General features: G+C 39.1%; 1 pseudogene; it reads left to right on the top strand.

Moving 5' to 3' along the window:
- Window positions 1-7,236: 7,236 nt before the first annotated feature.
- LOC110337152 lies at window positions 7,237-7,935 on the top strand (annotated as a pseudogene).
- The last annotated feature ends 2,023 nt before the right edge of the window (window positions 7,936-9,958 follow it).

Genomic DNA, 9,958 nt, shown 5'->3' with positions numbered 1-9,958 from the left:
TGATCTGAGCTTGTCAGCAAACAGATGTCTCTGTTAGCCTCTGGCGCTCTCCAAGTCACTGGTGCAGCTGTTGCTATGACTTCTGATGAAGGTACAGAATGTGATGATAATGTGATTTGTAAGTCCATCCACACTAAGTGCTTGAGAGTGTAAAACAGGAGTGATCCATTCCCTTCTAATTTGTTAATGCTGATCTTAAACATGCTTTTAGTTAAATGTAATTTCCTGTGTCATATATGTATATATATATATATATATATATATATATATATATATATATATATATATATATATAATCATATATATGCTTTCCTTTCTTTAATATGTATCTCAGGATCATTTATAGGGAGTTGATTTGTACCTGGGAAGTGCATCTCTTTGACATCTGAACTTTGAATGTTAATTTCATGGGCAAAGACAGTATATCTTCCAACCTTCCAACAGTCTCCCATCTTTAAAGTCCAATGTGTCTAATTATCACTAGTTCCTTTCAAATATGATATATGCACAGAAGATAATTTATTAAACTAATATTAGCATAGGGACTTTAATATGCTTTAGTGAATTTAGAATCGTCAATAAACCTTTCAGCTTGGCTGTATGAAATAGAGTGCTATACATCAAATTTGACCAGATGCAAGAATGATGCACTATTCAACAGTCACTCAACATTTATTAAGAACCAAGTTTTCATACATGGGCATATGAGAAGTGCATATAAGTATTCAAAAGAATAAATAAACATCATATTCTTTTAATGCAAGCATGGTTTTTGAGTTTTCCCTTTTTTGCCATTTCTATTTATTTTGGAATAGAGTTCAAAAATGAAAACTAATTGCAAATATAAAAGGATGAATAGGGAACAAAATACCCATGAAAGGAGTTATAGAGACAAAGTTGGAGCTAAGATGAAAGGATGGACTATCCAGAGACTACACCACCCGGAGATCCATCCCATTATCAGCCACCAAACCCAGACACTATTGCACATGCCAGCAAGATTTTGCTGAAGGGACCCTGATACAGTGGTCTCTTGTGAGGCTGTGCCAGTGCCTGGCAAACACAGAAGTGGATGCTCACAGTCAGCTATTGCAGGGAACACAGGGCCCCCAATGGAGGAGCTAGAGAAAATACCCAAGGAGCTGAAGGGGTCTGCAACCCTATAGGTAGAATAACAATATGAACTAACCAGTAACCCCAGAGCTCTTGTCTCTTGCTGCATATGTAGCAGAAGATGGCCTAGTCGGCCATTATTGGGAAGAGAGGCCCCTTGGTCTTGCAAACTTTATGTGCCCCAGTACAGGGGAATGCCAGGGCCAAGAAGTGGGAGTGGGTGGGTAGAGGAGCAGGGCAGGGGGAGGGTATAGGGAACTTTCGGGATAGAATTTGAAATGTAAATAAAGAAAATATCTAATAAAAAAAAATCTCAAGAAAAAAATGATTTAAATAAAGCGAAGTATCCACACTTGGTCTTCCTTCTTCTTGAGTTTCATGTGTTTTGAAAATTGTATCTTGGATATTCTAAGTTTCGGGGCTAATATCTGCTTATCAGAGAGTGCATATCATGTGTGTTCTTTTGTGATTGGGTTACCTCACTCAGGATGGTATCCTCCAGATGCATCCATTTGTCTAAGAATTTCATGAATTCATTGTTTTGGGTTGCTGAGTAGTACTCCATTGTGTAAATGTACAACATTTTCTGTGTCCATTCCTCTGAGGTCTGCAACCCTATGGGAGGAAAAACAATATGAACTAACCAGTACCCCCCAGAACTGTGTCTCTAGTTGTATATGTAGCAGAGGATGGCTACATCCTGAATAAACTTCTTTAAAACTCTAAGGGAATACATTGGAAATGGCAAGTTTGAAAATACATAGCTATGATATCATTTGCCTTAATATACTTTATCTTTCAAATCACTTAAGCTTCAAAGTTCTGATGCCATCACTGAATATAATGTTCATGAATTATCCAATTCCTTGCTTCCTCTTTATTAATGCGGTACTACAAACAATATTAATGAAGCCACTACTGTTATTCTGATGCTAAATAATTGTTATTTTTAATTAATTTCAATTTTAAATAATTGCAAAGAAAACCATATTTATGAAGAAATATGTGCATTTAGGTCAAAGAGATTTTTTTACAGTGTTCTGTATTTTATAAATCTAAATCTTCAGAGATAAAATGTCTGAAGTTAAAACATACAAATTCAAGGTCCCTTCCTTGTAGTGAATTAATTACTGTGGTACATGTTGAAATGTCCTGCAAATATTGGCCAAAGTCCAGTATCCCTCTTGTGACTCAAAAAGTAATAAGTATAATGCTGTTGTGTGAGAACGACCTGAGCACTGTCCTGTCACAGGCTGCATGGCTTATGATGTTTGAGTCAGTAATCATATAACTGGTACTTCCTAAGGAATTGTCACCAACAATGCAAGAATGACTTTATCTTACTTTAAACCAAATTTCTAGGACCCTACACCCTCTCTCTCTTTTTTTGTCTCTCTCTGCATGTGTGTGTGTGTGAACACATATATGTGTTTTACTTGTGTGCATTGTGTATAAATGAATATAGTGTCCATGCCTGTGTGCACAGGCACTGAGACCAAATATGAGTATTTGAATGTCTTCTACCACTGTTTACCTATTCCCTTGAGATAGATTCTTTAACTCAACTGGAAGTCAACAGTTTGGGCTAGGCTGGTTGGCAAGCAAATTAAAAATCTGCCTGGCTTTTACCTCAGTGTTGGCGTCGTAGGTATGCAGACTCATTCCTGAGCCTTTATGTGCATGTCTGAGATTCATACTCAGGTCATCATGCTATTAAAGCAAGGCTTGTACCCTCTTAATCATCTCCTCAGCCTACAGGCACACTTTTAAGAAAGAATAATTGAATAAACATTTAACTAAAAATCAATGGCATATTTGAACCAAGCTGTTTTCTGTGAACCTCTGCCCTTGCTTTCTAGAAAATAAGGTTTACTTTAACTTGGAACTCTGACTCCTTAAATAAATTCATAGTGTAATTATGTAAGCCATCTTCTCTCTATATAGTACAGTTTAAAAAGCTATACACAAAGTCACTAGTTGGCTTAAAATAATTTCTTTGTGGAATATTTAGTCTCACATGACTACAAAGCTTAATAAGATGCTTCTTTGAAAGGTCAGCATGAGAACAAGTAGGAGACTAGTGAAGTATCTGACGTGACATAGCTGAAGAGAATTAGCAGCACTATGCTCGCAACACAAACTATATAGCAAATGAGTCTGGAAAAAGCATATATGTACTTGTAAATTGACTTGGAAAACAGTTGAGAGTAAGTATTATTAGTTAGTAAAGAATAAGTATTATTAGTATTAGTATTATTCCTAGTAAAGAAGTAAAGCTTGGGCTGATGAGGTAGTCCCTGGTAGAACATTGGCTTAGCATATGGGAGTACTGGACTCTACCTCCAGTACTATCAAGTAGAATGCATATTTTAAACAAAAGTGTTTGACACTCTTTAAAATCCATTGTCTTAGATTTAGTGGGATATTTTTATACCTTGTATTGTTAGGCTATATTTAAATGTTCTCAGGGATTATAAAATTTAACATGTAAAATTTAGGATAAAAATGTTGATAAGAATAGTTCAGAAATCCAATATATGTTTACATATTAATTTAACTGTATCAGAAAATGATGACCTAGAGGCATAGATTCTACCGACTCTTCAGCCAGTAGCATTAAAAGTGCAATTTGTGGTAGTTTAGTAGTGCTCAACAAAGATGATGCTTCAGGTTTATTCATGAGGAGATAAAAAGCAGCATCATTTAATTGAACACTCTTTAAATTGAATTAATAGTATATTCAGAGTCTTTACTGTGGATACATAATGGAGGAAAATAAAGCAGATTAATACAAAATACAGTCAAAAGTAGTCTTCTTGCTATAGAGGTGATAGTTGAATATGGTATTCTATTTAACTGAAGACAGCCCAGGGACACTGATGTTGGTACTGATTTCATGTCTGTTATGACAACACACTCCTGAGTCCTGGCAACAGGGCCCCCAATGGAGGAGCTAGAGAAAGTACCCAAGGTGTTGTAGGGGGCTGCAACCCTGTAGGTGCAACAACAATATGAACTAACCAGTACCCCCTGAGCTCGTGTCTCTAGCTGCATATGTAGCTGAAGATGGCCTAATCGGCCATAATTGGGAAGAGAGGCCCCCTTGGTCTTGTAAACTTTATATGACCCAGCACAGGGGAAGGCCAGGGCCAAGTAGTGGGAGTGGGTGTGTAGGGGAGCAGGGGCAGGGGGTGTATAGGGAACTTTCGGGATAGCATTTGAAATATAAATAAAGAAAATAATAATAAATAAAAAAAGAATTCTATGACTCTTGAGGTGATAAAAATAGAGAAAGAAATGATGCTCAACATGGTGAAAAATATAAAAGATAAACATCAGATAAATGACTTCTACAAATCAATGAAAAGGACTCTAGGTAAGCTTTTGGCGCTGATAAGGAACAAGAAGCCCACAGAAAATGACACGACAAGAATCTTAACAGATGGTAAGTCAACTTAATCAGGCAAATTAAGGGATCATATGTTAAAAACAAGAGAGTAGGTTAGTTGACATGCAATGTAATTACATTGGATATATTGCTTTCAATAAATGTTACAGGGCAGATTAACGTTAATCATGCCAACTACATTTCTAAATCTGCTTTTCAGACTTATAATTAAAATCCTAAATTATTACTGCTGCAAATTAACAATTTTAATGTAATGCAGACATTGTAATCATCAGCATTTAGTTCTTTTCAAATGGTTTGTCTAATGCAAATTTAAACAATAGTCACCTTAGTAAGCAGTAAATAGAAGTGGGATCAGCCTTGCCTGAACAGTCTGTGAGAGGCAGACAGCTTCAGAGTGTTTTCTCAGACAAAGAAGTACAGTCAGCTCAAAAGTGAATGGTGGAGTCCTTAAAGGAGCATCATGTAGTCTCATTCAACACACTGAGACCTTACATACAGCTTATGGCATCTTCAAACCTACAAAAAAATTAAAACAATGGCCTGTCCCAAATGATCTGCAGAGTACTCTGAGCTTACTGTGTACAGTATGTTCCTCTGTGTGCCTGGGAACACAGCGGTCAGCTCCCAGCCTCCAGCTAGCTTCTCAAAAAAGGAGAGGTAATCTGATTTATTTCTCATAGCATGAGAAGTAGATTTTCTTCACATCATTTATTATAGGAAAATTCATTTTAATACATGTATGTACAAAATTTGATCAGTTCTACTTGAATCATGTAGGCAGGGCAGTGTACGCTTAGATTTTTTCAAAACATGCTTGAATACGTGTTCTTAATTCAGCCTCCCCTCTAGTCCACCAACCAAAGTCAGGGGAGAGAGATAGTTAATAGGACAAGGGAAATATAGACCTGATAAGGAGTAGTTCTCTGGGGGTGATTCTAAACGTCATTACCAGGATTTCAGCAGTCCAGTCAAAAAACATCAAACACATATCATAGCAGCAGTTCAGTCCAATAGGCAAACACCTAACATGAATCTCTAGCAGAGGCTAGACCCAGAAGAAACAATTATGATCCTCTGCTGAATTGGCATTAGTCTGCAGAAGAGGCAAGAAGCAGCAATAATACCATTAGAAGTTCTTTGGTAGCCAGGCGTGGTGGCGCACACCTTTAATCCCAGTACTCAGGAGGCAGAGGCAGGCAGATTTCTGAGTTCGAGGCCAGCCTGGTCTACAAAGTGAGTTCCAGGACAGCCAGGCCTAGAAACCCTGTCTCAAAAAAATCGAAGAAAAAAAAAAAGAAGTTCTTTGGCACATTTCTCTCTATGAATTCATGAAATGAAAAGGTCTGCCAAGTGTTGCAAGGAGAACCAATGCAAGAGCAATATTTACTGTCAGTTGTGTTCTACATATAGTCTTTCCAAGCACCATGTGTCCTCTCAAGTGTCTGCTTCAGCAAACCATTCTCTCATAAAACAGCATACGGAAAAACGTCACAAGACACAACTGAATCTCCAAAGAAACCAGAAATTTCCACTTCAGAGTAGTGTTGATATGAAAGGCTGATCTGAGATGTTTGTGTCTAGACTTCTGCTTTGAATTCTTTTTCTTTATCTAGTTCAGTCGGTCTCTACCTTCCTAATGCTATAACACTTTCATAAAGTTCTTCATGTATGGTTACTACCAACCATAAAATTATTTTTGTTGTTACTTCATAACTGTAATTTTGCTATAGTTATTAATTATAATGTAAATATCTGTGCTTTCAATAGTCTGAAGTGACTCCTGTAAAAGGGTCATTTGACCCCCAAATGAATTGCAGCCTACATGTTGAACTTCTGTTCTAGCTGAAAGTTTTGGGTTAATAATTGAAGAAATACTACATTTTAAGTTAGGTTACAAACAGAAAGAAAGAATAGTAAAAAAGGAAAAGATGGATAAAAGGAGGTTATATATAATAAGTACTCCCTATTTTTCTGTAACAGAGGATACTTAAGTGTAAAATGAGGAAGCCAAGTCTCACGTGTGCAAGTATAACCTGTGTTATTTGTAAGTCTTAGACTCAAATGAACATTAGTGATAGTTTTATTAGTAAAAAAAAAAAGTGTTTATGGAAACACATAGATGCAATGACATGTATTTTTATTTTGCTTTGATTATTTTACTCTGAAAGCGCAACTCCAATAACTTTTGAATATCTCTTTGGCATAGGAATGTACTTTTCAGGCTACAGAAAGATAAACCTGGGCACCAATCCAGTCATAAAACCCTTGCCCTACAATCTATCTTGCCTGCAAGATGTGCTGGGGCAATGGTGGCATAGAATTTGTAGGAGTGGCAAAGCAATGTTTGGTTTAACTCGCCACAAGAGGGAGCCCATGCTCTATAATGCCTGGATGGCCAAGAACCAGAGATTAGGTAGCCCAAAGACCTAAGATTGGCATCTTGTTCCACTAAGCAGCAGATGGAAGAGGGTGCAGAAATCCATAACCATATACTACATGAGAAAATCTAACTTGAGGTATCCACTGGGTTCTTCCCCTCACAGAAGAATGGAAGGATAAAGTGTAAGAGTCAGAGGGGATGGAAGACACCAAGAGATCATGGACCACTGAATCAACTAGAGGGGTTCATGTGGACTCACATAGAGAAACCCTGTCTAGAAAAAAAAAAAAAAAATTCAGTCTTCATGAGAAGTTGTTGAAGCACCGGAAAGATGGTGGGGGAAGGGGAAAGAAAAAAGATCTCTTTGGTTCCAGAAAATCTCCTGAAATAAAGGAAGGCTTATCAAGCCCTCGAAGCCACTCAGGCAAAGAGAGAGAGAAAAGGGAAACAATTCAGGTTTGGACCACTAGAATCTTTCATACACGATTCCTGGCAGCAGCAGTGTGACAAGGTGCGTGTACAGCGACTAGAGGTGAAGCCTCGAGCTTTGGAGGTGCTTCCTTATACTCATGGAAAGGACTGAAGGAGTGGGTTTATTGGTAAATAGTACCATCATGAAACTTGGCCTGAAGAAATTGTTCAGTGGCGTCTTTGTCAAGGTCACCCCTCAGAGTTTAAGAATGCTGCACACGGTGGAGCATTATGTGACCTGGGGATTTCCAAATCTGAAGTCTGTCCAGGAACTCATCTTGAAACGTGGACAAGCAAAGATTAAGACAGTCCCTCTGACGGACAGAAAACATGGTGATCGAGGAGCACCTGGGGAGATTTGGTGTCATTGCCTGGAAGACCTCATCCATGAAATTGCCTCCCCTGGGAAGCATTTCCAGGAGGTCTCTTCTTTCCTGTGCCTTTCCACCTCTCTGTGGCCCGCCATGCTACCAAGATCAGAGTGGGCTTCCTCAAGGAAATGGGCTCACCTGGCTCCCGGGGAGATCAGATCAATCAGCTCATTCAGCAGCTCAACTGAAGCAGATGCAGGTTTTCCAGAAGCATGCTTTGGAAGCAATTTTGTTGTTTAAAATGATCAAGTATCTTCAAAGACTATGTACTGCCTTCAGAAACTGAAGGAAGAAGCCTGGCGAGTGACATTAAGGTGTGAGTGAGCATTGGAGACAACGACACCACAGCCCAATCCATGGAAGGGGATGATTGTTCACATTGGCTGCCTGTCTCTGAAATCAACTCATGCTCTGGAGGAAAGAATTACCCTGCTCATCCTGCCTTCTATCTTGGTGTTTAATGTTGGGTGGGCAAATAGCTCCAACATCCCTCTCACCCCCTCCAAACTCTTAAAGCAGTGGGCCAGACCAATGGGCACACTTGAATCTGGACAAAGAAGGTCCTGATTTTTTTTTTTTTGGTCAGGGTAGGTAGCTTTGTGTTTGTTTGTTTGTTTTTTTTCAAGGCAAGTTCTCCCTTTATAGTCCTTGCTGACCTTACACTCTACAGCAGTCCTGCCTCCTCCTAGATGCTGGAATTATAGCTGTACAAACCTAGGGGCTTGTTCCTCAGAAAATGCAGTTAGAAAAGTGACAAAGGCCATATTTGGTCTTGTGGTGTAAGACCATGTTGCAACTGCACTGTCTGCTTTGAAACCTCTCAGGCTTGCTGTCACTGGGTCAGTGTAACAGCATTTGTGCCCTAGCCTGCAGTGACAGTCCTTCCCTATAGCTCAGGATTTAGGATGGGGGATCCCTGTGCTATAAACACACATACACACACACACACACACACACACACACATACATCCATACATTGTGCTTGGAACTCCATGACAGTGATACATACCATCTTAGCACCTGGAAGTATTTGTGAGGACAGCCTGCTTTTTTACACACATTCCTCTGTTAAGCTAGTCAGTCTGTGCTACAGGAGGGGACTGAAGTTTAACCACTTGTTTTCTATTAAGAACTACTGTTCGGCTGACCCTGGTGGTATATACCTTTAGTCACAGTGCTTGGGAGGCAGAGACTGGCAGATCTCCTAAGTTCAAGGCCAGGCCAGCATGCCCTACAGAGTTGCAGGATACCCAGGGCTACACATAGAGAAAACTTTAAAGACAAACAAAAACCAATGCAGTGATAGACTGTTGTTTCCTAAACCACGTGTACCTAGAAAATGCCCAATAAATTTCTCCCTTGGCTTAAGGATCCTCCTGTCTGCCCTTTCCCTAAAACCCACATCAGGGGTCCACATTCTTAACCAATGTTTGCCTTGAGATTTCCTGTAACCTTGGCTTCATGGGGCCCTTCAAAACATCTCTGTGAGGCTGAGACAGGCATCTGACAGTGCCAACACAGCCATAATAGTGATGCTCGCCTTTAGTCACAGCACTACAGAGGCAGAGGCAGGTGAACCTCTGAGTTAGTTCAGTCACTTTGGACTACATAACAGTGCCTTAGAACACGCCAATTACAAGGTTGGTGAGTTCCAGAGATCACTATTATGGAGCATTGGGAAATGAGGTGACCAAAATGCTTTGCAATCTTGGAGAAACAGTCGAGGCTAATTACCATTCTGGGATCTAAATCCTGTATCTTCCTAAGTCAAGGAGCACTGTAGTGTTGGAGTGCTTGCTTACTGTGTGTGAGGCCCTGGATGAGCTGAGCTAAGGCTTCCATTTCTGTTGCTTGGAATTTAAAGCAAGTGTGTGTTTGTATGTGTGTGTGTGTGTGTGTGTGTGTGTGTGTGTGTATATATATATATATATAATTTTTAAGATTTTCTTTTTAAAAAATCAGTCTTTGTAATGAAGTTTCTCATGGCTGCATTTAAATTCATTGTAAAGATTTATCTGAGGATGAATGATACTGCCTGGAGGACCAGGAACCAGAGGCTGGATATCCTAAGGATCTAGAATGGAACCAAACACTGTAAGATTAAAAAAGTCAATGAAATTATTCTTAATGATGTTCTCCTATACTCATAGGCAGGAGCTTAGCATACTCATCATCATAACTGACTTTATTCTTCAACTGCTAGAAACAGCT

Source organism: Mus pahari, chromosome 19, assembly GCF_900095145.1.
Source record: "Mus pahari chromosome 19, PAHARI_EIJ_v1.1, whole genome shotgun sequence".
NCBI classification, from domain to species: Eukaryota; Metazoa; Chordata; class Mammalia; order Rodentia; family Muridae; genus Mus; species Mus pahari.
This window is presented reverse-complemented; position numbering and strand designations above follow the sequence as displayed.